At 64.4% G+C, this 25,742-nt stretch overlaps 1 protein-coding gene and 1 long non-coding RNA gene across 2 annotated transcripts in view; both read left to right on the top strand.

Annotated features, from left to right (window-relative positions):
• Positions 1-25,742, top strand: part of TNS3 (tensin 3) — a 156,559-nt gene that overhangs the window by 37,912 nt on the left and 92,905 nt on the right. The window contains exons 4-5 of the mRNA XM_049095289.1: positions 11,667-11,705; positions 25,493-25,551. The gene's annotated coding sequence lies outside the window, so the exon portion shown is untranslated. The remainder of the gene's footprint in view (positions 1-11,666; positions 11,706-25,492; positions 25,552-25,742) is intronic.
• On the top strand, positions 404-7,888 carry LOC118350907 (uncharacterized). Its single transcript, XR_004805600.2, has 4 exons — positions 404-487; positions 2,978-4,116; positions 4,532-4,738; positions 6,889-7,888. It is a non-coding gene; the product is annotated as an uncharacterized LOC118350907 (long non-coding RNA).

The following is a 25,742-nucleotide window of genomic DNA, read 5'->3' on the forward strand; positions in this document are numbered from 1 at the left end:
TGCATGCATGTGTGCATGCAAATGCGTGTGTGTGTGTGTGTGTACCTGTGTGGGCCTCCGTGTGTGACACTATGGCCGACCCGGCCACTCCTCCTGGCAGCTGGGGAGTGAGCCCCCCTGTTGGCACCATTTCTTGAAGGGCCCAGAGCCAGCTACTTAGAGGATTGAATTCTTTGGCTCAGAATATTCCAGAAGTCTTTGCTATCACCGATGGCGGCATTTCTGGCTGCCCTAATTGGCAGTTTGCTGAGCGACCGACCAGCATTTTCTCTGTAGACCGGGCTTGGGGGAATCGTAGCCGCAGTCACTTTTCTCGGCAACCCAGCTTGAGTGGCCGGACAGAATGCCACCTGCGGTGACAAAGGCCCTTCTTATTCCGGAACCGTGATGCGGTCGCCGTCGGCGCAGAAGGGCCGCACGTTGCCAGCCACTCCGGGATAATCGGGGGACAGCTCCGTCTGTCAGGAGCTGGGACGCGGCTCTGCCGGTGGGGGTCCCTGTTTACCCCAAGTGCGCGCGGCCCACAGGGTCCCTGGGTGCTGGGGGTTTGCAGGATTTCCTGGCAGCCGACCGTGATGTTTTGGTCTGGGGCACGGGCTTTGGCCTAACGTCCGGCCCTGCTTGCTGCTCAGTGTATTGGGGGATGGCGGGCACGGTGGGCTCCTCTGGGACATCCGCAGGCCGGGTGGACAGGGGAGGGGGGTAGAGACTGCGCGTGTGGCACCCTCCCCGGGGCTGGTTCGTGTGTGGTGAGCCCTGCTCTGCGTCAGCGCCAAGGGGAGAGCCACGCTGCAGAAACGGGGCTGGGCCAGGGGCCGCGGGCTCCGCTGGGAGCCGAGTGCTGAGCCTGGACTGAGGTCACCGTGTCCCCGGCCATCGGGCAGTGAAGCCCCACAGGCAAGGCCTGGGCCCAGAGGGTGCCCCGAGGCACGGGCCCGGGCCGTGATCCCATCGGGGGCGTCTCGCCTGCTGCGGCGGGTCCCCGGGGCTGCGGCTTCTCTCCATGGCCAACGGGTGGCTGCGCCATCCCACTGAGTCCGCGGGGAACAGCTGCTCTTCGCAGGTGACCGTGGTCACCCGGATTAGTTCGCTTTGGGGGAAGGTAAAGAGTTTAGGCAGGATCGCTGGCAAGTTTGGGATTTGAGACACTCTGCTCGCCGGGTGCCCCCGTGGGTGAGATGGAAGCCTGCTGGAGAGGAGGGGGTGGGCGGCCGCCGGGGCCCCGCTTGCCCGTCCGTGTGGCCGCCGAGCGGGGAGCCCTCGAACCTCCCGCAGAAGCTGAGCTGTCTCCCCGAAGGTTCAGAGGTGCCGAGCGGGGCCGTCCCTGGGTGTGGCACACGGACCAGCAAACGGGGCGGCCTCCTGTGGTCCCAGCCGTCGCAGGTGTCGGGTTTCAGAGCCCAGGTGTGTGGGTGCGTCGGTGCGCCTGGTGCCCCAGCCCTGGAGCCTGGAGACCTGCCCCTGTGCCCTGGGCCCCGCTCGGGAACGCCGCTGGGCTCCAGGCTGGAGGCCGGGTCTGCGTCTGTGCCAGGGAGGGCGCCCCGCTCCCCCCGCCCCCAGGGCCTTGCGATGCCCTCCTCCTCCAGCGATCCACAGCTCTTGGCGTCACTCAGGCTTCTCAGAATTCCCAGGCGGAGCTGCGAGCCCGTCTCCGGGACTGCGCGGTGGCAGGGCCTGGGCCTGGGTGGACGGCTTGGTCTGTGATGGCTCCCAGGGTCGCTGGCGCTGGCACGGGAGGTCCCCGCTCCTGCCTCGGTCCGTGGTTTTGTTCGCAAGGTGTGATCTGGACCCCGAAGCCAGCGCCATGAGAGGCTGTTCCACAGTTTTATTAATTAATTAATTAATTAATTAAAAAGATTTTTATTTATTTATTCATGAGAGACACACAGAGACAGAGAGGGGCAGAGACCCAGGCAGAGGGAGAAGCAGGCTCCATGCCGGGAGCCCGACGTGGGACCCGATCCTGGGAGTCCAGGATCATGCCCTGGGCCGTAGGCCCACCCGGGTGCCCTGTTTCACAGTCTTAATTCCTCACGAGAGTATTTCCTCCGAGAACGGCCCTTCCTGCCATGTCACATTCAGCTGCTGCATCTTCGGATCTGGTGTAGACAGCGGGTGGTAGAGGCCCACGTGACAGAGGAGCTGCTGCCCTGTGTTCCCTGCGTCTGTGGGACGTGGGGGGATGGGAGGAGGGGTGAGGTTGTGGTTTGACATATTTTTAGTGAATTAATCCCAGGTTGTTACTGGCCTCAGCTTGTGCCAGGGGGACCTAGTTATACGTGAGGGCATCCATGCAGTGCCTTAGGGGTCATTCATGAACTGAAACGAGCTGGGGGGACGTGCAGCAGTCCCAGCAGGCCGGCTTGCTGAGCTGGGCATGGCAGGGGATGGGCACCTGCCGTCAGGCACCCCGAGGACAGTGCCCCCCAAGCTCTTGCAGCCCGGCTCTGGCCTACTGAGCTGGGCATGGCACGGGTGGGCACCTATTGTCGGGCACCTTGAGGACAGTGCCCCCCAAGCTCTTGCAACCCGGCTCCGGCCCACTGAGCTGGGCATGGCACGGGTGGGCACCTGCTGTCGGGCACCCTGAGGACGGTCCCCCAAGCTCGTGCAGCCCGGCTCCGGCTCGCTGAGCTGGGCATGGCAGGGGATGGGCACCTGCCATCGGGCACCCTGAGGACGGTCCCCCAAGCTCGTGCAGCCCGGCTCCGGCTCGCTGAGCTGGGCATGGCAGGGGATGGGCACCTGCCATCGGGCACCCTGAGGACGGTCCCCCAAGCTCGTGCAGCCCGGCTCCAACGGCAGGGTGAGGCCCCTCCATTCCTCGCAGACGTCCCTCTCATGACGAGGGTCACAGGTGTGCGAGTGTGCAGGTGCAGGTGCCCGATGCAGTGCGGGTGCCCGGGAAGCTGAGGCCGGGCTGCCGGGGGCTGCTAAGTGTTAGTGACGGGATTCCCCGCTTCGTGATGCTCCACAGACGGGATTCTTTGCATCAGGCCTGCCTGCCCTCTGGGAGGAACGACCTAGCACGTGTGGCCGCCGGGAGCAGCTGGTGAGACGGTGGGGCCTCCGGGGAGGAGAGCAAGGGCACCCGGGCTGAGCCTGACCGCCCGTAACAGCCACGGAGTTCGGGCCGTGGTCTCTTTCTGGAATCAGAATACAGACGCCCTCCGCGAGGGGTCCCGAGCCCCGGTGTGCGGCTCGAGCGAGCCCGGCCGCGGGGCCTCTGCCGGGAGCATCTCCTGCTTCGGGTGCCCGGGAGCGCTTGCCTCCTGCACCTGGGGAGCAGGTGCGTCTCTCCAGAGACCATTGTGTCCACAGCCCGCGTCCTGGAGCCCCAGCAGGTGATCCTACTTGCCGTTGCCCCCTCTGCCTCCACATTGCTGAGCCCTCCTTGCAGGAGGGGACTCCCGGCTGTGGCTTCGTGGGGGCAGGGAGGGGACGCAGAGGACAGGAGGTCTGAATGACGAGGAAATCAGAATTCTGATCCCAGAGGCCTTATTTCATGCCTTTTTGTCCTCTTAGAGGCCTCCTCTGGACGTTTAGAGGGTGGTGGCAGGTGTTGACCGGGCGTCGGGGCGATCGGAGGGGCAGCAGGCAGTCACCCGGCAGACGGGCATCCTCCTGGGACTCTGGGTGCCGCGGGCTTTTGTAACCGTGATGTGGCGAGGAGAGCCCCGGGGTGCCGTGGGGTTGGCAGCAGGTGCTTACGTGGTGCCCCGAGGGCACAGGCTGCCTCTATGCTGCCGGACGCCAGGTTTCAGGTGTGTCTTCCTGAGATTTGATGGTGAGTGCACCTGTCAGGACTCGCCAGGGTCCCGCCTTGGCAGCCGCCCCCTGGGCCGCAGGCGCCCTGGCAAGGCCCGCCCCCTCCCCAAGTTAGGGTCCCTGACGCTGTGCCTGGGGAGCAGGCCATGGGGTTAGAGATGAGCAGGCAGGAGGTGTCTGAGGTTAGACCGGCGTGCCCTTCCTGCACCCTCAGGGCTCTCCGCCTCCCCTGGCCCCAGGCGCCCTGGGCATGCTGGCTGCTCATGGGGTCCCATCCAGGCCCAGGCTGGGGGGTGACCCCCCATCTCCCTGGCTGCCGAGACCCCCCACCGTGGTTGTTCATGGAAGGTGTGTGGGGGGCTCAGTGGGCTCACCCCAAGGGCTGGGTGGGGAGGGACTTAGTGGGAGGGCTGGATGGGGAGGGCCTGGGTAGGGGGACTGGGTGGGGAGGGCCCTGAGCAGGGAAGGGCCTAAGGGTGGAGGGGCTCAGTAGGGAGGGGGCTGGGTGGGGAGGTGGAGGAGGAGGAGGAGGGGAAGGTGGGGTGGTCGTGCCCCTCCTGGCTGAGGGAGCCTGAGTCCAGAGGCTCCCCCACTCCCCGGGGCGGTCAGGTCGCTGGAGAGGACCTGGGGGGCTGGAGCACGGGGAGGGCAGGGGGTGCGCCTCTAGGGCAACGTCCTAGGACACTTCTCTGCTCTCCAGCCTGAGTCTGTGCCCTTTACGCTATATCATATTCAAAAATACCTTTTCTGTTTAAAATTGAAGCACAGCTGGAGAAGTCACATGTCCTGAGTGTCCGCCTGTCGGCCTGGAGGTGGACCGTGGGCCTGACCGCGGTGGAGAGCGCGTCCGGGGCCTGCACCTGCTGCGCCGCCGGGGGCCCCCTGCCCTCCACTGGTGGCCTTTGCCCTAGACGCAGGTGGACACCGGGTGTCACCGTCTCCGTGTCCTCGCGGCCTCGGGCTTTCCGAGGTGACAGAGGGGCCCGTCCCCCCACTGGGCCCCCCACTGAGCCCCCCACCCTCCATGGGAGCCGCCTGGCCCCTGCACCCTTGGGACAGACCCGAGGACCATGTCCTGGGTGCCAGCCTGCCCTCTGCTCTGGCCCCTCGGGGGTGCGGGGTGACCAGGTGACTCGCCAGGGGGAGCGGTGCCCCGGCCCTGAAGACACACCTGCCTCCCCCCACCCGGCTGGGGGGCGAGCTTTGGAAGGAGCGCACAGGTGTCGGGGGTGGGTAACCCCGTGTGTTGGCACTTCGCCCCGGGGGCCCCTGGAAGGTGAGACCCTCCAGCAGGTGCGGGCGGCCCCGCCGGGACGGGAGAGCGAGCTGGCCCCTGAGCGAGGCCGCCCTGAGAAGACGAGGGGACCCAGTCCTGCGTAGACCCTAGGCCCGCCGGAGACCTCTGGCCTCGGGCAAGTGTTGGCGATGGCCGAGCGCTGAGCAGCACTTGCTCGCTTTAGCTCCTCTCTGTGCCCCGCGGCCGTGGGCAGGCGTCTTCCTGGACCCCGGGGAGACGTGGCCGCGGCCCCTGGGCCTCCTGCCTCCACGGGCCGGGAAGCCGCCTCGACACCCGCGCTCCCGCGCACCTGTGACGGGGCCCTGGGCAGCGGGCGGCCGAGCCCTTAGCTCTAGAAGTCACTAGAAGCACAGAGCCCGGCAGGCCCTGGTCCCCAGGGCGACGTCCACAAACCTGGGCTTCCCTCCCCTCCCTCCCTCCCTCCCTTTTTCTTTCTCTCTCTTTTGTTTTTCTTTCTTTCTCTCTTTCTTCCTTCCTTTCTTTTTCTTTGTTTCTTTTTCCTTTTTCTCTTTCTTCCTTTTTCTTTCTTTTCTTTTTCTTTCTCTTTATTTCTTCCTTTCTCTTTTTCCTTTCTTTTTCTTTTTTCTTCCTTTTTTCTTTCTTTCTTTTCTTTTTCTTTCTCTTTCCCTTCCTTCCTTTTTCTTCCTTCCTGTCTTTTTCTTCTCTTTCTTTTCATTTCTTTCTCTTCCTTCCTTTTTCTTTTCTTTTTTCCTTCTTTCCTTCCTTTCTTTTTCTTTCTCTTTTTTCTTATTTTCTTTTTCTTTCTCTTTATTTTTTCTCTTCTTTCTCTCTTCCTTCTTTCCTTCCTTTTCTTTTTTTTCTTTCTTTTTGTCTTTTTCTTTTTCTTTCTTTCTCTTTCCCTTCCTTCCTTTCTTCCTGTCTTTCTCTTTTGCTTTCTCTCTCTTTCCTTCCTTTCTTCCTTTTCTTGTTTTTTCTCTTTTTCTTTCTTTCTTTTGTTTTTCTTTCTCTTCTTTCCTTCCTTTTTCTTTCTCTTTTTTCTTATTTTCTTTTTCTTTCTCTTTATTTTTTCTCTTCTTTCTCTCTTCCTTCTTTCCTTCCTTTTCTTTTTTTTCTTTCTTTTTGTCTTTTTCTTTTTCTTTCTTTCTCTTTCCCTTCCTTCCTTTCTTCCTGTCTTTCTCTTTTGCTTTCTCTCTCTTTCCTTCCTTTCTTCCTTTTTCTTGTTTTTTCTCTTTTTCTTTCTTTCTTTTGTTTTTCTTTCTCTTCTTTCCTTCCTTTCTTTTTCTTTCTCGCTCTATTTTTTCTTACTTTCTCTTTTTCCTTTCTTCCTTTTTCTTTTTTCTCTTTCTTCCTTTCTCTTCTTTTTTTCTTTCTCTCTTCCTTTTTCTTTCTTCCTTTCTTTTTTCTTTTTCCCTTCCTTCCTTTTTTCCTTTCTCTTTTCTTTCTTTTCTTTTCTTTTCATTTCTTTCTCTCTTCCTTCCTTTCTTCCTTCCTTCCTTCTTTCCTTTTTCTTTTTCTTTCTTTTTTCTTCTTTTCTTTCTCTTTCTCTCTTTCTTAATTAATTAATTAATTAATTTATGAAAGACCAAGAGAGGCAGAGACAGAGTGCTCCTCTTTCTTTTTTCTTTTCTTTTCTTTCTTTTCTTTTCCTTTCTTTTTTTTTTTTTTTTTTTTTTTTTTTTTAGGAAAAGTACAACCTCCAGGAGTTGCCTGCCAACTTCAAGGCAAAATGTAATGAAATGATCCAGATGAGTTCCCCCACGCTCTGGCCCTGTGCGGGGCAAGCCCTGGAGGGCAGGCTTAGCTGGGCGGGGGGCATGTGTTCTCATGGGGCCACGCGGGTGACTGGGGCTGTCTTACCCCAGGGAGAGCCTGAGGAAGCGGGTGGATTAACGGAGTCCCGAGCGTCGGAGTCTGTAGGGCTGTCTCCCTGCACTGATGCCGTCCCCGCTTAGAGGGCCGTGTAGACATCTGCTCCCGGGCCCCCCCACCTCACTGGAGCACCGCCCTCCCCGAGGAGCATTGCCGGGGGGACCGGACCGGGAAACCGAGCCCCTTGCCCACGTGGCCGCCCTCCTGGCCCTGCCTAGAGGACCCGGCTCCCAGTGGACTGTGGGGCCATCCGTGCTGACCTCAGTTCTCAACTGGCCAGGTCAGGCCCTCAATGGAGGGTGCTGCGGGCTGCCTGTGCCCTCACCCCTCATCCACACATGGAAGCCCTGAGCCCCAGAACCTCAGAATGTGGCTGTACGTGGAGATGGGGCCTCCTAGGAGGTGACTGAGGTATGGTGACGGGGCTGGAATGATCCCATGGGATTGGCATCCTTAGAAGGAGCGAGGACGGACGCCTGGGGGCTCAGCGCTTGAGCGTCCGCCTTGGGCTCAGGGCATGACCCCAGGGTCCTGGGATCAAGTCCCATGTCGGGCTCCCTGCATGGAGCCTGCTTCTCCCTCTGCCTGTGTCTCTGCTTCTCTCTGTCTCTCAGGAATAAATAAAATAAAAATCTTAAAAAAAAAAAAGAAGAGATTGGGACACATGCACACAGAGGAACGGCCATGGGCACACCAGAGGCGGAGGCTCGGGGGCGGGGAACCAGCTGTGCCATGCGTGAATCCTGGGCTCCCGCCTCCAGGACCCGGAGGGAACAGGTGCCGTTGAGGTGCCGGGGCTGTGGGACTCGCTTCTGGCCGCCGTGGGTGGAATCCGAGCTCTTCTCCGAATGTCGGCGCTGGGGACAGGGGCTCCCCTCCTGTCATCGCTCTGCCCCCCGTATTTGATCACCAGTAACAATGCTTAGAAACAAAATGGAATTTTTATCCCTGCTCCATCTTACGTAACGAGTGAATAAAACCGTCTCGTGTTTATCCAGAACCCGGCTGTTGACTTACTCGTGCCCAGCGTGACCGGGATGGTCCACGAGCATCACCCTCCAATGTGCATGTGGCTGCGCGGTGCCTCGGTGCCTTGGTCGTCCACATGTGCTCCAGGAACCCTGCACGCGTTCCACTTCTTGGGGCTTCCTTCAAAGCCAAAATCCAGTAAGCACTGACAACAGATCTGAGCTTGTTGCGTGCGGGGCCAGGGGAAAGGAAACGATCTCCGTAGAGCGTGGAGGGGAATGAACTGTAATTTCTCTCCCAGGACCGTAATTTCCAGAAGTAGACAGAGGGGCCGTGTCCTGCCCACTCCCCTGGAGGAGGAGCCTCAGCCACCGGCCTGGGTCAGCCCCCGGGGGTGTGGGTCGAGCCCCTGGACAAGCCGGGGCTGTGTGTGAGCGTGCACACACCATCTCCATCTGGGTCACGTGGACCCGCCAGCGCTCACACCCACACTCCTGTTCCCGGGGCGCAGGGGCTCTGGGTGCGAGCCCTCCAGCCCCCCGTCCCAGTCACCCACCCACCTGCTGGCTTGCGGGCAGCGCTCAGTACCACCGGGCTGCAGGTGCAGCGGAGCCAGGTGTGGCCGGGCGCAGTCCTGTTTGTTTAGGGTTGTTCTTGGTTACGGTGACTTCCCCTAACGCAGCTGCCTCCAGGCCATAAAGTGATCCTGGAGCCGACCTCCCAGGGACCTCTCTGGGGCTTTCGTCGCCACTAGGGGCGCTGGTACCGCCAGCCCGCCCTGTCCCCTGTGGCCTCTCCCCTGGACTCTGCTCGCTCAGGCCGCCTTCCAGAGCGGGAGGGAACCGGTGAGGAGGCCCACCCGGGCCCCCGGGCTGCTGCTTTGTCCTCTCCTAGCGCCCGGGCCATGCACGCAGGGTCTGCGGCTGTCCTGCTGTAGGACGGCCCCGGAACGTCGTCGTGTTGGGGCCCGCCTGCTGTCCCCGATCGCCCGGCAGGTGCTGCCGAGTTTTGGCTCTGCTGGGGAGGCAGGATCGGCGCCTGCAGAAGCCGATGCCGAGGAGCGTCCGCCCTTGCGTGCCGGGGAGCCGGGCCTGCCTGAAAGCGGTCTAGCGACACTGAATTTCTTTTGGTGAAGGGACGGCAGATGGGCCGCTGGGCGTGTGAGCTGAGGTCACAGCGAGACGGGGATAGAGAGCAGGTGAGCTTGCGGGGCTGGTGCTGACCCGGCCTGAGCCCCTATGGCTCAGCTTACCCGGCCTCCCGGTCCCGAAGGGCGGGTGTGCCGGCCCCAGTTGGGGGAGGAGGCAGACAGGCCTGGAGCCGCGCCCCGGGCCCCTGGTCAGGCTGTCGGGCTGCAGGGAGTCCCCGGGCGCCCAGGACATAACCGCCTATGTCCCAGGAGCAAGGCGGGCGGCCTGCACCCTCCCACGGCAGCCCCTGACTCCAGGGAGAGGCCTGACACACAACCAGCGCGTCCTCATGCGGCTCCCGGCCTGGGCTTTGGTGCGAGGAACACGTGCCTGTGGTGCCCACCTGATGATGGTCTGCGAAATTAGGTGTCCGCCGTTCTTTTTTTTTTTAAAGATTTTATTTATTCACGAGAGAGACAGAGTGAGAGGCAGAGGGAGAAGCAGGCTCCATGCAGGGAGCCTGATGTGAGACTCGAACCCAGGTCTCCAGGATCAGGCCCTGAGCTGCAGGCGGCACTAAGCCGCTGGGCCACCCCGGCCGCCCCGTGTCCGCCGTTCCTGACGTGAATCTTTGCTCTCCCCTTGGCGACGGGAGGCTTTCCCCCGGGCCGCTCTGTCTTTTCCGACGGGGCGGCTCCGGGTGCGAGCTCACTTGCAGCTTCCCGGGAGCCCTTGGACGTTTCCTGTTTGCGTTTTGTGACGTGCGGGTGGGAACGGGCGGTGGGGCTGTGGTCGGTCCTGGAGACCAGAGGTCCCCGGGAGCCCCGGCTTGGGGCCTGCTCCCCGAGGACACCCTGGGACAGGCGGTGGGCGCCTGGGTGACTCAGACTCCCCTGCTCCCTGGACGGGACTCCTGGTGGCCGCCCTGAGAGGCTCGTGCGTCGGGCCGCGGCCTGGCACTGCTCCCTTTGCACAGCGACAAGCACGTTCCCGACAGTGAACGGACCCGGAAGGGACAGACTTTATTTTTGAGGGTGGTTTAGGCCCATGGAGAAGTGGCCAGAACTCTGGTCTCCGTCCTGCTCTCCCCGTTACCATACCGGGCATCCACAGCGTCAGAGGAGTGGTCGCGGGGCCACGGCATCCGGCGACGCCCTGCTGTGCTGTGGGCTCCTCTCTGGGCCACGCTTCCTGTGGGCCTGCCGCCGGCGCACACACAGGCCGCGCTTGTGAAGCACACTCCACGCCCCAGGGACCCCCCCCCCGCCCGCCCCGGGCCCCCGCCGGTCCCCCGACTGTCCCTGCAGTGCTTCCTCCGCTGGAGCTGGACTCACGCTGCAGCGGCCTCACTGGCTTCTTTATCTTGGCGACAGGCACTGGGGTTCCTCTGTGTCTTCTCTTTCCTTTTTTTTTTTTAATCGCTGAATACTGTCCCTGGCACAGAATGCAGAAAGTCAGGTGCCCCAGCTGCTTGCAGGGCCTTGGCAGGCGCGGACCGAGCGTGTGTCCTGTGTCCGGGGCCTGCCTGTCCGGCTGCCTCCACCCTGAGGGCACCTGCCTGTAACTTCCCGTATTTCCAGAGACTCTTTTTTTGGGCTTTATGTTTATTTGTTCACACTTCCCCTCCCCCAGTCTTCAAGCTGTGACACCTACGTGTGTGGAGCTGAGGACACACGTGTCGTGAAGAAGTGCCCCTTTCATGGGGGATGGGGGGTCAGAGCCGGGAGGCCGGGCCTGGGTCAGGGTTCTGGGCGTGGAGGGGTGTGGGTGGGGGAGCCGGTGGGTGCCAGCGACGGGGCCCTGCCCCAGACGAGGGTGTGAGTCAGTGTCTTGCTGGAGCAATGTGTGTCCCAGACGAGTGAATGACCCTGTGTCATGTTCCTTGAGGAACTGCTAAGATAAGCAGCGCGGCTATAAATAGTCCGCATGGCGGGAGCTAAGGTCGGGCTGCCGCCCACGGCAGCCCGCGAGGACAGCTAGGTCCCTGGGGTCTCTCCTTTGCTGTGCACATTTTTGCTTTGAGGACGGGGGTGCGAGGGGCCCGGGCGGGCAGCACCTGCAGGTGTCAGGGTCCTGGCGCCCCAGGACCAACTGAGGCAGGTGTGAGCCGCCCCCAGGACCAACCGAGGCAGGTCCTGGAGCCTGAGCGTCTGCCCCGCGCTGGCCGTCTGTGCACCCATGCTCTTCCTGCCTCCCCTGCTCGGCCTCCTGAGCCCCCACGCAACTCCGTTCCACTCGCAGGAAGGGATCTAGGGCAGGCGTCCACTGCGTAGGGAATACGAGCTCAGGGTGTGGCCGTGGGGGCGCCTGAAGGCCACCGGCAGGCCTGCATCTCCCGGTCGTGGCCGGGCTCCCGCTGGCCCCCAGCTTCCTGGCCTGGGAGTCCCCTCCCGGGAGAGGAAAATCTGCAAAATCTGTGTAGGAGCACAGGGCGCTTCTCTCTGCAGAAGGCTCCAGGGTTGTCACGAAATGCTGTACAAACAGCTGGACTTTGGAAAAGCAGAGAACACGGTCGGGATTGTCTTAGCTGCAGGGCCTTGCGCGTCTGTGATGCGGAAACCGTGGCTGTGAGCAGGGGGTCCCGGGGGTTTGGCGTCGGGGCCGGGCCCTAGCCGATGTCACGCAGCTTCTCCTGGGAGCCTGTCTGCTGACCCTGTTTCTTCTCGTTTTAGGTGGTGACTCGCCGCTGTGCGCAGGGGCGCTTGGAACAGGTGAGTGAGTCCTTGCCGCGTCCGGGCTCCCGGCTCATCCCCTCCTCCACGTGGCTCCCTCGGGGCCTCAGACGGGACCCGCTGCTGCACTCACAGGGCCTCTGCACCCACGCCTGGCCTCAGCTGCCGGCCATCTGCACACGTTCCATAGTGGTCAGAGCCAGGTCTGCTTCTGTAACGTCCGTCTTCCTGATCCCGGACGTCAGCCTGGGTTTCCTAGTCGGTTGCCTCCGTGACCGCAGGGGTCTCGGGCCGTCTCCTTCAGGGCGGAACGTGGCCACAAGGTGACTCGTGTCATGGTGTCCCAGGGGCCTGCGGAGGTGGGTGACCTGGACACCCCAAGGAGGCCTTCGTGGAAGTGGGGAACGCCCAGCGAGGTTCGGCCCCAGGCGCCCTGGCCCTGTGTCCTCGGTGAGCCCCTGGGCCTCCCCTCCACACTCGGTCTTTGATGCTCGTGGCGACTCGTCAGTCTTCAGGTGTGGGAGCTTATGGCTGCCTTCCTGCCACCTGAGGCCGTGGGCTCCGGGCTGCGAACACCCCCTGCTGCAGCCGTGCGAGCAGCCCCAGGTCCAGCTGCCGTCTGTCCACCCCCTCCCGCCCCCGGGCCTCCCCCCGGCCGGGTGTTCACTGGCTCCATAGCCGTCCCAGGTGCCAGGTTCCCTCCCGAGACGTTCCAGAACACCTCGGCTCGGCTCCTTCAGCCCATGAGCCGCTGGGTCGGTTCTGGGGCGGTGATGGGCCTTGCCAGCGGGACCTGGCCACATGCTGGGGCCTGACCTGGTGACCTGACGCCCTGACAGCGGCTTTGTCTGCTGGGCAGGGACGTCCCTGGGACTGTGTGGGGCGTTTGGGACACGCTCTGAACCCTGGGCTGTCCCCCTGGTGGCCGTTGTTCTAGGATGTTCTACTACAGATCTTTCTTCAGGTTACTGCAGGGGTTGAAGTGGGGTGTGCGGTTTGATTAGTCCTCACACCCCAGCTGGCAGGCTGGTTGCAGGAGGCGACCCGGCCTTCGTCAACGTTGACTTGGCTGATGGGTCCGACACGGGCTGAGCCTCCTGGGGGCCTGCGGACAAGGGGGGCCCGGAGAGTCGGCCTGTCGGCAAGGGGCAGGGGGACGGTGCCGGATGTGTGGCTCGGGCTGAACACCTCAGTGGTTGCGAGCCCACGCAGGGGCCAGTGTCAGGGGACGGCCCACGCAGGTCACGACGCACCTGGAGGCCCCCAGGACCTCGCACGTGGTCCTCTGGCACCTGGGCCTCCACCCCCGGGCGGGTGGCGGCAAGGAGCTGATGGAACGGAGCTTGCGAAATCTCGGCCACTGGCTGGGCATACGGGAGACACGGGAGAAAGCCTTGTTCGTGCCGTGGATGCGAGGGGCGGTCAAGGCCTCTGCAGGTTTCTTTCTGACCATTGTTCTCTTGCCATCTGGCTGGGGACAGTCGGTTTGATGGGTTCTGGAGCGTGCCATCTGCTCCCTGAGGGTGCAGGTCCTGCGACAGACACGTAGGGGGCCCCTTCCTCCCAAGCCCTACTGGGAGACGTCGGGGAGCCCAGGTCGGGGCGCGGGTGGTGCACGACCTCTGGCCGGCAGGTGGCTTGCAGGCCTGTCCACTGAGGCTGTCGCTGATGCCCCGGGCATGGCATTGCCGGTTTCTCCCACCCCGTCTGTACTTGACTGTCAGTGTCCAGCCAGTGTCCGTCGCAGCGGTGCAGGAACGGGCCTGGGCGCTCTCTGGGTGCAGGTGTGGCTTTTCACCAGGATGCCCTTCACTGCGCAGATGTGAACTAGCCTGGGCGTGGCCAGGGCTCCCGGGCAGCACATGGCGGCCTCGGCCTGGGGACAACCCCAGGGGCCAGTGCGGCTGCCCTGTGTCTGAGAAGCTCATTCTTTCAGAGTGGCTTTTGCCTATGACGGAGGCCGTGTCCCCGCCTGGTGGTGGCCATGTGTCAGGTGCTCTGGGTGTTGCCAGCGTCTGCAGGGGACGCAGGTGCGAGCCCTTACCTGGCCCCCGGTGCTCACGCCCGGATTGTTTGTGCTTGGCTATTGTGGTTTCTCCCGCGGGAGCACAGGTGGCGTAGAATACCTTCTGAAATTTGAGGCGGCTATTTACAGACTTCTCTGTTTAATTAAAGTGAAGACAATGGGTGGTTTCTGTTGCAGGTGACATCAGGTGTCAGGTTACACAGGCTGAGGCCAGTTTCCAGACTGGGTCCTGTTAGCTGCACCTGTGTGTGTGTGTATATGGAGTGCGTGTGCATGGTGTCCGTGTGCATGTGCATGTGTATGGTGTGCGTGTATGGTGTGTGCGTGCATGGACTGCGTGTGCATGGTGTGTGCATGTGCATGTGTACGGCGTGTGCATGCCTACGGAGTGTGCATGTGTATGGTATGTGCATGTCTATGGCGTGTGCATGTGTATGGCGTGTGCATGTATATGGCATGTGCATGTGTAGGGTGTGTGCATGTCTACGGCATGTGCGTGTGTAGGGTGTGTGCATGTGTACGGCATGTGCATGTATATGGCATGTGCATGCCTATGGCGTGTGCATGTGTACGGCGTGTGCATGTATATGGCGTGTGCATGTGTAGGGTGTGTGCATGTCTACGGCATGTGCGTGTGTACGGCATGTGCGTGTGGTAGGGCGTGTGCACGTGTAGGGCGTGTGCATGTCTACGGCGTGTGCCTTGTAGGGCGTGTGTGTGTGTAGGGCGTGTGCATGTGTAGGGCGTGTGCATGTCTACGGCGTGTGCGTGTGTACAGCGTGTGCGTGTGGTAGGGCGTGTGCCTGTGTATGTGTGTGTGTACGGCATTGCGTGTGCATGTGTGTTTGGCGCGTGCACCTGTATGCCATGCATGCGCATGCGGACGTGCTCTCGGACCTTGTTGGTTCTGCTTTGCCTCCAGTCGCACTTGGAGGAAGTGGTGGTGGGTGGGGAGGTCAACACCAGGACGGCGTGACTGTCAGGACCTGTGGCCCATGAGCCGCCGCTGCCTGAGTCACGAGTCACATCCCTCACCAGTGGCCGTGACGGAATTTCCCAAAGGCACCAGGTAGTCAGGAAGTGATGCCGTGGAGCGGGGCACCGGGACCTTGAGACGACGGAAGGAACCCCCTGTCACGTCACTCCCTTATCGCAGGATTTGGAAGCATCAGTTTCGGGCTTGCGCGTGGCAGGTGGTGGGTGCGGGCTCTGCCTCGAAGGTTCGCGGAAGCACCTGGAGGCCTTGGCTTCTGCCGCCGGCTCCTCCCACGGCAGCCTCGGCGCGAGTTCCTTGCCCCCGCCCTTGTACGTGCGGCGTGGTTGGGTGCCGACCACTTCCTCGCTGCGGCCCGCCTCGAAGCACCGGCGCAGGCGCTGCTTGGTGAGGGGAGGCCTGTGTTCTCTGGAAGTCACGGACCCCGGGAGCGTGCGCGTGCATGTGGCTGCACCTGGGCTGCCCCGCCGGGGTCTGTGCATCCCACGCCAGCACAGTTGCCAGTGGCAATGACGTGCTCTTGCTTCGGGCAGCAGAGACGTGCAAATGTCCTCGTTCTGTGATCCGCGATCTTCAGGAGGCCGGGGAAGTCCTCGGGAGTCCTGCGGGCGGTAGCGGGGGCCTTCCACTCGGTCACACTCAACGCCTGTGGTTTCAGTAAAAGCCGAGGGGGACCCGGATATAAAAGCACACGTGAGCGAGCGCTGCCCAGACTCTCACCTGGAAACGTCGGTGATGCAGGAGCCATGGCCCGGTTCACCTGTGCTCACCAGGACGGGGACCGCAGGAGCCCCTAGGGCACCCCAGTTAAAGGGGCGTGTGGAGTGGATGGAGGGAAGGAAACTGAGTCTCGGGGAGGCTGGGGAAGCATCACGAGCATACGGAGCATCGGGCTCGGGCCGGCCCACGCGCCAGGAAGGGGTGGCGCCATCGGTCACGCGCCAGGAAGGGGTGGCGTGAGGCTGGAGCTTGTGGGGCCCTCATCTTTCTGCGGCTCTGGGAGGGGCTCCAGGAGGGTTGCCGGGCGTCCTCAGAAGGGGTGGGGAGGTGTTTGGGGACCGCCCTGTGCCCCTGAGGCTCCCTTGGGCCACGACCCGGGTGCAGGCTCGCTCCCCACGGGGGGCAGTGTTGCTAGGACCGAGTTACGGTGCGGGGGCCCCGGGCAGCGGCGGGGAAGCCAGGATCCCCCGCCAAGCTCAGGTTCCCGTTCCCTCCACTGTGCCTCACCTGCTCCGACGACCTGCCCATGGGGGGAGCGAAGCAGGTGGGGATGGGGCGGCCGCCCTCACACCCGCTCCTGGGACAGGAAACGAGTCCGGGGAGGCAGTGCACGGGTGGACGGTGCCCCCGTGGGTGGTGCGTGACGCGTGCACTGGAACCGGGGTGCGGCTGTGTTTGGAATGAGGATGAGGGAGGTTAGGCCGGACTCGTGCCCTCGGGGCCGAGGGGAGCGGGTCAGGGGTGCGAGGTGGTGGCCGGCGGGGTCTGTCCCACCCGGAGCCCACCCAGGTGCGCAGCCCCGTGGCCTTCCTGGCCGTGTGGCTGCCAGGACGGCAGCGCAGGGGTCCCTCCCGGTGCCTCCCGAGGGCGCTTCTGGGACGGCGTGGGGCCGCCCGGGGGTGACGCATCCCCCGTGAGCCCGCACGTGGGCGAAGCTGCAGCCATGCGGAGGAACAGGGGCGGGGGTTTGGGAGGCAGAAGGAGCAGCTCTGGTTCTGAAGGGCCCTGGGGGTCGGGCCGGGCTGGGAACCGGCCTCCGCTGTGGCGAGGAGGCCTCGGGAGCCCTGGCCGCTGCCCGGGCCCGCCTGGCCTTGGGTCGCGTGAGTGCGAGGCAGGGGATGCTGGGGCCGGGGGCGGGGGGGTGGAACCCTCTTCCAGTGACCTTTGCCCCTGGCTCCGTCTGCAGCTGCTGGCAGGGCCATCTCCAAGACCTGGCGTCCTAGATTTCCCCGGAAACCGGGCCCCCGCCCCACCTGGATCTACCCACAGGCCAGACTTTGGTCCACCCTCGCCGCGGCCTTCCCGTTCTCTCTCCTGCACCTAAAGTTAACATCCGGGCCTGGGGCTTTTGCAGCCGCGGTGAGAGCGCCCGGGGAAAGGCGCTCCGGGTTGGTGCACCCGGGCCACCGGTCACGGGCCCTCTGGGAACCTCCCCAAATTAAGGGGGACCCCCCAGCCATGCCGAGCCTCGCACAGTGAGCCATAGCGAAAGCCGGGGTGAGCTACGTGCCGCTGGCGGCTGGGCCCCGGGTGCAGGGACACGTCGGCCTGGTGTCCGGGAGCGGCTGACCGTTCGCGCCATGTCCATCCTGTCTGGCGTGGGCTGCCAGCGCCCCGGCCCCCTGCCGCCAGCTGCCAGCACCCACGGGCCCACTCCCGGGGTTGCCGGGCGCTCATTCCCACTGTCGTCCGTGCTCGCCCGGCCGCTCGTCTCCCGGGCAAGGGCCTGAGGAGGTGTTTTCCAGCGAACGCAAGTCCCCGGGTCCAGAGGCTGGAATCTGCCCCAGAGAAGAAGACTCTGGTTGCGTGTCAGGGCTGGGGCTTGCCGGTGAGTGTCTGGGGTGTCCCGGCCTCCCCTGGAGCATCTTTTTAGGGAGCCTGGGGCCTCAGGCAGCTGTGTCCCTCCGGTCGCCCAAGTGCCTCGGAGCCTTTGGGGGGGCCGCCCCCATGTGGGGTGCACCCTGCATGCAGTGGGGCACCCTCACCCCGAGAGTCAGGAGCCAGGGCCGTTCCGGCCTCCCCGCTCTGCCCACCTCGTCCTGCTCTCCCGGGACCCGTACGGCGGCTCTGCTTGCGACTTATTTTCCTGCGAGCACCGGGACGCGGTTCCGTGAAAGACAAGGAAGAAAGTTGCATCCTCGGCGGAAACCGCGTCCCGTCCGGGGACCCGCGTGTGCAGAGACAATGAGGAACGTCCTGTGTGGCTGCCCGAGGGCTCTTGCGGGTTTGGGGAGAGGCTTGTGCACCTTGCTTGCTCTTTGTCAGTGGAGTCCGGGCGCTGTCCCCACGCTGGTCCTGGCCTGCGGGTCCCACCACGAGGCGCGCGGTGGCCTGTCCTGGGGATTGCCCGAGGAGGGTGCAGAGGTGCACTCGAATCCCGTTAGGAGGCCAGTCAGCTCTGACTTTGGGTCCAGACGCTGCTTTCCTTTTTTTTTTTTTTTTAAAGATTATTTATTTATGATAGACGCAGAGAGGGGCGGGGCAGAGACACAGGCAGAGGGAGAAGCAGGCTCCATGCCGGGAGCCCGACGCGGGACTCGATCCCGGGTCTCCAGGGTCACGCCCTGGGCCAAAGACAGCCAAACCGCTGCGCTACCCAGGGATTCCCCAGACACCACTTTCTGGCACCTGCAACAGATTTTGAATAAAGATCCTACAAAAAAAAATAAATAAATGAAAGAAAAAGAAAAGGAAGAAAAAAATAAAAACCAACCCAAACCCAACTCTTCCAATAGGTGCTTTGGGGGATGCTGAGAACTGGCGAATAGAGAGAAACCGCTCTCTGACAGTTCTCCATCCCCTTTTCGTGTGTGAACTTCGCCTCGGGGCTGAAAATAGGCTAAGAGGTAAGGTTTTGTTTAAAGGCTGCATTCCTGCCAGCCATTTTTCGCGAGAAAGTGAAAGAGTTTAAATGTGCCAAGTTGCAGACCGCAAGTAGCCCAACGGCCGTGACCCCGCGTGGCCTCCCAGGGCGCAGAAGGAAGCTGGCGAGGTCATGTGCCTGGTCCGGGGAAGTTGGCTGGCCCCGGGCGTGTGGGCCCCGGGGGCAGGGGTGGGGGGGGAGGCTGCCCCTCGGCCCAGCCCCGCCAGGAGTCAGAGCAGAACCACAGCAAGCCCCGGTCCCCCCCTTACGGGAAGCGCAGGGCCGGGAGGTTAGCGGCCTCCCGCGGGGCCCGTTCTGCGTTCGGCGACCTCGATTCCGACAGCCCGTGGGATATATGACCAGACACGCAAAGCCAGAGCTCGGGAGACCGGGACGGGTGAGCGTCGGGCAGCCGCGCGCCGGCCTTGGGGGCTCCGGGGTTAAGCCCCCCGATTCTCTTCTGGGGACGCCTCCTGAAGTGTTGACGGAGGCCACGTGACGAGTGGGGCCGGCGGGCGGGGGGCCCGGGGGTGTCCAGAGTGGCCGTGGCCTCCTGCAGGGGGGGAGGGCCCAGCGCCCGCAGGAGCATCGCACACTCAAACACACTCCTGGGCTGGGCTGTCGTGTGCTTCTGCAGACCGTGCTTACGAGAATCCACGGCACGTGGCCCACAGCTTCACGTGGATCCGGCCGTGGTCGAGCCTCCATATTTGTGCATCTCGTGTTTCCCCATTCGGGTCTTGCTGGCATCTGTGCGTCCCCAGGCCGTGCCGCCGAGGGCGACCCAGGGGTGCAGCCTTAGCCCTCCTGCCCAGCGTGAGCTGCCGTCCCCTCTGCCGTGTACCCACGACGCGCTGGGTTTGCATTTCTGTGCTTTTTGTTGGTGGTTTCGCTTGGGAATGGGCCCACGTGCGCGTCCTAGGCATGGGAACGTCCGCTGCTCGTGGCGACGGTCGACCGCCAGGATGGGGAATCGATTGATGGCAATGCGCTGATAAGGCGTTGATGGTGGGTCGTCAGGCCGCCTGGTGGCCCCCTTCCCTCCTCCGTCCTCCCTCCCTCCCTCCCTCCCTCCCTCCCTCCCACTTCCTCTTCCTTCCCCTCCCTCCTCCCTCCCTCCCTCCCTCCCTCCCTTCCTTCCTCCCTCAGCTCACTGAGCCCCCAGGGCACTGTGCATCCCTCTCCTCTTGAGTATGACCCCCCGCCGGTCCCTTGGCCCCTGTGACAGCCTCGGTGGCAAGACAGGAGCCCGCCAACAAAGCACATGCCCCTCGGGCCACAAGCGCTGTCTCAGCCGGCCCCTGCCGTGGTGGCCCCTCCGCCCTGCCCGACACCCTCCCGTCTGCACATGCGGGGGGTGCGTGCTCAGCACCCTGGCCGTCGCCCCCACATCGCTCAGTCCAGGCTCCGCAGCCGGGCGCTCACTCCTACCTGCACATGCGCGGCCCCAGGGTTAACGCTGCTGCAGACTCGGGGACACGGTCGCCCTGCCACCCGCCTGGGGGACCTCCTGTCCCAGGAAAGGCTCCGAGTCCTCCAGGGGGAGAGGAGTTCCCGTGACGCACTGATCGATGAAGACACAAGAGTAAGCGTGCGTGAGGCGTAATTGTGCGTGAGCCCACTAGGCTGTCCCCTGAATTCCAGGGGCACGACCGGCTACTGATGAAACTGGGCTGGTTGCCGGTGCAGACCCCGGGGGGCGGGGGGGGGGGCGTGCCCTGCTGCGGGCCCTTCCTCTTGCGACCCTGGGCGACCAGGGACGGGCTTGGCGTATCTGACGCATGCCCAGCCCCGTCTATGTTTTTATCTGGGCGCCCGGGGACTCCGGGCGAGCCCGCTGCTCCCCTGGCCCGGCGACACACTTCAGCATTGTTTTTGTGGTCACTTCTGGGTTTGGTGCGAACGGAAAGGGGCGGAGGGCAGGTGCGGGCGGGGAGGGCGGGGAGGGCGCCAGGCACCTGCCGGGCTCCGGGTGCAGGCCACACACCTGCCCGCCCAGGAGTCAATCCAGGCTGCCTGGGCTGGGGCGGGGGTGGGGCCTTTGGATAGTGGAGACCCTGGGTGCCCCCCCCCCCCGCCCCCGGCAACAGCCCGGCTCCCCGGAGGGTGGGTGTCACCCTGAGGACACAGCCCTGCCTGGTGGGGGGTGCAGGGCCCCAGGCCGTGCCCTGGTGCAGGCATGCGTGCTGCCGCTGTGGGCTGGGCGTGCCTGCGGGCGCCGCTGCCCTTGAGACTTCCCCAGCCGTGGGGGCGGGCACCCACCTGCTGCCAGGGGCGGGGAGAGGGCACAGGGAAGGAGCCGGCGGTGGGAGGCCAGGCGCAGTCGGGAAGGAGCGGGGCCGGGCCCCTCAGCAGCTCGGTGAGTTCCCCGCTCGGGGCCTGCGGGCTGGGGCTGCCACATGCTCCTGGCACCCGGGGTGTCGCCGGCGCCCCTGCTCCATGGGCTCCTGTCCCCGCTCCGCAGCCAAGGGGCCGTAGGAGCTCCACATAGCACTGCGTCGGACGCCCCTCCCCCGGGTCCCCCTCCTGGGGACCCCAGGCTCCAGGGAGAGCTCTGTGCCCCCTGCCCCGCCCCGGGCCCCCGGCCCTCAGCAAGCGCCCCCGCCCCCCACGTCCTGCTTCCATATGGTGTGCCCCAGCCTGCACCTCCAGAATCTGGGTGTCGGGGACAAATGAGCACAGATAGGATCTCGGCCGGGGTGTTGGGAGCGTGGGATTATTGCGGGCTCTTTCCCTTCCTAACTTGAGCCTTGCAGGTCCGCCCCCCCCCCAGGTTCCATGGCAACCGCTGCTGGTGGTTGAGGGGAGTTCAGGGTGCGCCTCCCCATGTGACTTTGTCTCCAGGGTCGTCCTTCGGTGGGGCTGGCCGGCTGCCCGGGCCCGGGAAGGCTGCCTGGGGGCATCTCGTGTCTCGTGTCCTGGGTGGCACGGTGGGGCTGCGGATGTTTACCTGCCACTTCCCAGGTGAGGCAAACTGAGTCACGGAAGGAGGCGTCAGTTTCCAAGGTCAGGCCGCCCGGGAAGGCGCGTGCCCCTGTACCCCTGCACCCCTGCCTGCGGGTGGGGAGGGCGGGCGTGATTGCCCTGAGGTGTGTCAGCTGCACGGGGCTGGCTGTTGCCTTTGAACAAGGTTTTCAGTTTATTTTTTCCGTGTGCCCGCGCGGCTCCGAGCGCCTCCCTCCTGGGCACCGAGGCCTGCTCCCTGCGCCACCGCCAGCCAGGGCCCTGCTTCCTGGAAATCTGGCCTCGGTTACGCAACCGCCCCTTTTGTTCCTTTGGACGGAACTGTTCACGCTGCGGGTTCTGGGCCCTCAGCCCGGGGGGTGCAGCCCCTGAGCCCCGCGCCTCGGCCCCGCGGCCTCCCTGCCCTGCACGCTGCGCCCAGGGGCTTTCTCTGCTCCTCCCCCCAAACTGGAGAGGGTGAGAAGCGGGGGCGCAGGCAGCCCGTCATCTCCAGCCCCGGGGCCCCCCTCCCCTCGCCCCCAGTGGGCTCAGGGTCCTCCTGGTGAGGAACAAGATGCCCCACGTTCCCGTGTCCGGGGATGGGGGTGCCCGTGGTGGCAGCCGGGTCGGGGTGTCCTAAGGATACAGTGACCTGGGCACTCGTCACCAAAGTGTCACAGCGTCCCCTCCGAGCCTCTACACGGCCCGGCCGCCCTTCGGGCTCCTTCCCTCCCTCCTCCCACAGCCCAAGTGCTGTCTCTGCTGCTGGGGACGGGCCGTGGGAGCCAGGGCCCCGAGCATCCTCACGGATGAGAACGCCCGCGGCCACTTGCGGCCACTTGCTCCCGTGCCGCTGGGGTCTGGGCCCTCCCAGGACGCAGCAGCGGGGCGGGGACCGGGGGTGCCTTGCTGGGGAGGAGGCGGCGGCTCCCGGGAGCCGGGCTGAGTGGGGGCGAGCGTTCCGGACCCACGGGACACGTGCAGAGGTCTTGGGTCCACCGGAGGGGTGGACCGTGCTGGGGGAGCTGGAAGGAGGGCTGTGGCCGGGATGGGGAGGGGGGGCACCCACCCGTGGCACACAGCAGGGGACTGCGGGGACACAGCACCACATTAGCCTCATCTGCCCGCGGGACCTGTCCAGCCCACCGGGTGCCAACTCGGGGACACCGCCCCTGGCGCGGGCCTCATCAGGCAGGTCTGCTCGTCCTCCTGGCTTCCAGAATGTGCGGGAATCCCGGGTGCCAAGGGTGCCCCTGCCCCAAGCCGGCCCTGCCCTGGCCCCACAGCACCCCCCAGAGGGCTTGCTGTACCCGGTAGCCCATTTTGCAGATGGGGAGCCCGAGGCACCCGTCCAAAGTCACACAGCTGGAGCCCGCAGGGTCCTCGCTTGGGGGCAGGCCTTCCCTCTGAAGGACTGGCCGCCCCGCGTGGCCCTGCGGGGACAGCTGGCCCCCTGTGACCCCCTGGCTCCACCTGCCTGCCCCAGGGTCCCCCCTCTTGCTGCCCCCCGCCCCCTAGCCGGGTCCGTCTGTGAGCCTGTGCGGTGGCCTCCAGGCCCGGCCCGCCAGCGTTGGAGCTGACCCCCCTGCCGCGAGGTGGGCCTGAGCCCCTTTCTCTGCAGGGTCGGGGGGCTCGTTAGCTGCTGCGCGGGCCTGGTTCTGGGGAGTCCTTGTGGGGCCCCTCTTGGCCCAGGCGGTGGCCGCTGTAGGTGTGGACGCAGTGTCCCGACCCCCGTGCCCTGTGGCTTCTTTCCAGAAACGCAGGCCGGTGGGAGTCGTTGGATCGGACGGTGAGGCCTTCGGAGCGGGCGTCTGGGGTGGTGCACACGGCGTCCTTTATCGGTCACCACCAGGCAGTGTCCCCGGGAGCACCCGGCCCCCTGCTGCGGGGCTAGGCTTGGGGCGGCGCAGGCTGTTTGAGCGAGCAGAGATGCGGGTGGGCCTGGTCTGGTTCTGCTGCTGCCTCCCAGGGGCAGGCCCAGGAGCGAGGGAAGGAGCGACAGGCCCTCGGGAGGTCCCTGCCGTCTGGATCAAGTCACCCACGGTGTCTCCCATGAGGCCACAGCTGGCAGGATGCAGGCAGGAGCCCAGCCGCCCCTCAAGGCCTGTCCTGTGGGGGGCCAGGGTGTGAGCTGCCAGGCCAGGGGCCCTCGCCAGAGCTTAGGACACTGTTACCTGGTCTAGAGCTACCCACGGGGTCTGACAACGGGGCCCTGTAGGATGGGGGGCTGCAGGTGGGGTCTATAGGATGGGGAGCTGCAGGTGGGGTCCAGTAGGACAGGGGCTGCAGGGTGGGGTCTGTAGGACGGGGGGCTGCAGGTGGGGTCCAGTAGGAGGGGGGCTGCAGGTGGGGTCTAGAAGGGGGTGCTGGAGTGGGGTCTGTAGGAGGGGATTGGGGGTAGGGTCTGTAGGAAGTGGGGCCTGGCACGTGGTCTGTAGGATGGAATCTGGGGGGATTCTATAGGAGGGGGTCGGGGGTGGGTCTGTAGAAAGGCTCCGGAGCAGGGTCTGTAGGGGGGCTGGGGTGAGGTCCTAGGAGGGGGCCAGGGTTCAGGGTTCTGCAGGGTGGGGCTCCGTATGGGGGCCTCTTCCGAGCCCTGCTGTAGGAAGGGGTGAGGTTTGCGTGGCGGCTGCGGGTCTGCCCGAGGACTGTGGTCGGGTCAGTGCAGGATCCATGTATGGAGAGCAGGTCCCTAACTGCAGCTGGGGTAGGGACGGGGTTCCTGTTGTGGCTGCGGCTGCCGCTGAGCCCGGGGAGGGCGCTGCCTGTGTCGCAGGTGCAGGTGGCAGCGTGTGCATCCTGGGGCAGGTGCTCGTAACAGCTTCGCAGGAGCCTGGCCCCCGACCACACCTGGCCCAGCTCCTCCCAGCAAAGGCATCAGCCGCCCTGAGCCCGGGGGCCTGAGCCCGGGGGCCGCGTGCGCCTCTAATCCAGGACGCGGTGTGCGCGCGCAGGTGTCACCTGTCTCCTCCGGGAAGGGACGTGGGCTCGCATCCTGGGCTGCAGAGCTGCGCCTGCGGTGCCTGTTTGTCGTGTAAAAGCACCTCTGTGAGCAGAAGAGACGCGGGTCAGTCGCCGGGGCAGCGCGTTGAGCTAGAGAGTGTTCGAGGGTGGAGCGGCCGCCCCGCCAGGGGGACTGGCTTCCCGTGTGTGGCCCCAGGACCACTGCCAGCGTGGGGGCCGGTGGCCTCAGCAGGGTGTCAGGTCGGCTCGGGTCCAGTGGAGGGGCTCCTGGGGCGTCGTGGGCTGGCGGCTTCCCTGACGCCTTGTGACCTTTGCTGCAGATTGCACAGGCACCCCCGGCCCTTCCTCGGTTCGCAGGCCGCTGGGAGCCACCGCGATAAGCATGTGCCAGAGCGGGGAGGGGCGGGGGTGAAGGGGGCCTGGCCGGGCAGAGGCGGGGGAGGGGGGGCATGAGCAGGGAGCCCAGGAAACGCTTGCGTTCTCCCCAAGGCACCCGGGCCCTGAGAGCGGGGTGTGCCCGGGAGGCTTCCCGGGGAGGCAGGCGGCGGGAACGCTGGGGGCTTGGGGCCCGTACCAAGGGGGCGGGGGGCCGGGGGGCCGGGGGGCCTTCTGGGTCATTCCTCAGCCGTGAACCGCGCTGTGTGTGCCCGGAGGCGTGCGTGTCTGAACCCCGAGTGTAGGCGGATTCTTTTCTCCTGAGTAAAGATGCACAGAGACAGCGAGCGTCCGGGCAGCCGAGGGGCCGCTGTCCCAGTGTCACCTGGTGGCCCCCGGTCCCCGGGGGGGTGGGAGCCCGGGTCACGGCCTCTGGTTGGCCACTGGCTTCGGACGCCGTTGGGGTGACTGCTGGGATTCCGTCTCTGATCCCAAGGAGCCTGGGGATTCTTTGTCCCTTCCTTCAGTCTGGAGCCAGGATGAGCCGGGTGCCCAGTGGGGCACGGGGAAGGGGCGCATCTGAGCCTGAGAAGGGCTCCCCAGGCCCAGGGTCACTGGGAGGCAGGAGGGAGGGCCAGGGGCTCCGGGCGTCCCGCTGTACACGTCCCCGGCATCGCCTGAGGCGTGGGCCCGGACGCGGAAAGGAGCTGGCGCGTCGTGGAAGGGTCTCCTGTGTCCCCCGCCTTGGGCAGGGCCTTGCACACCCCTTGAGCCTCGGTTGCCTTCCTTCGGAGTTGGGGGAGATTCCTACCCACACAGTTGCCGGGCGCGGTCACCGCGTTTGACTTCCCACCTGCGACCAAACCGGGAGCGGCGGTGTCCTGCCTTCTGGGGGGCTGGAGGCTGGGGGACCAGAATGACCCGTGCTCTGTCGTTCGCAGGCTCCTGGGGGTGGGACCCCTGCACCATCTGCTGCTCTCGGCTGTGCCAGACCATCCAGGTGAGTCCAGGTGGCCCCTACCTGGGGCCACACCTCCCAGGGGAGCCTGAGCTTGGTGCTTAGTGTTGCTTTACTCTGTGGTCATCGTCATTTCTTTTTTTCTTTCTTTCTTTCTTTTTCTTTTCTTTCTTTCTTTCTTTCTTTCTTTCTTTCTTTCTTTCTTTCTTTCTTTCTTTCTCTTTCCTTTCTTT

The sequence above is a fragment of the Canis lupus genome, chromosome 16 (assembly GCF_003254725.2).
Source record: "Canis lupus dingo isolate Sandy chromosome 16, ASM325472v2, whole genome shotgun sequence".
In the NCBI taxonomy this organism is placed as follows: domain Eukaryota; kingdom Metazoa; phylum Chordata; class Mammalia; order Carnivora; family Canidae; genus Canis; species Canis lupus.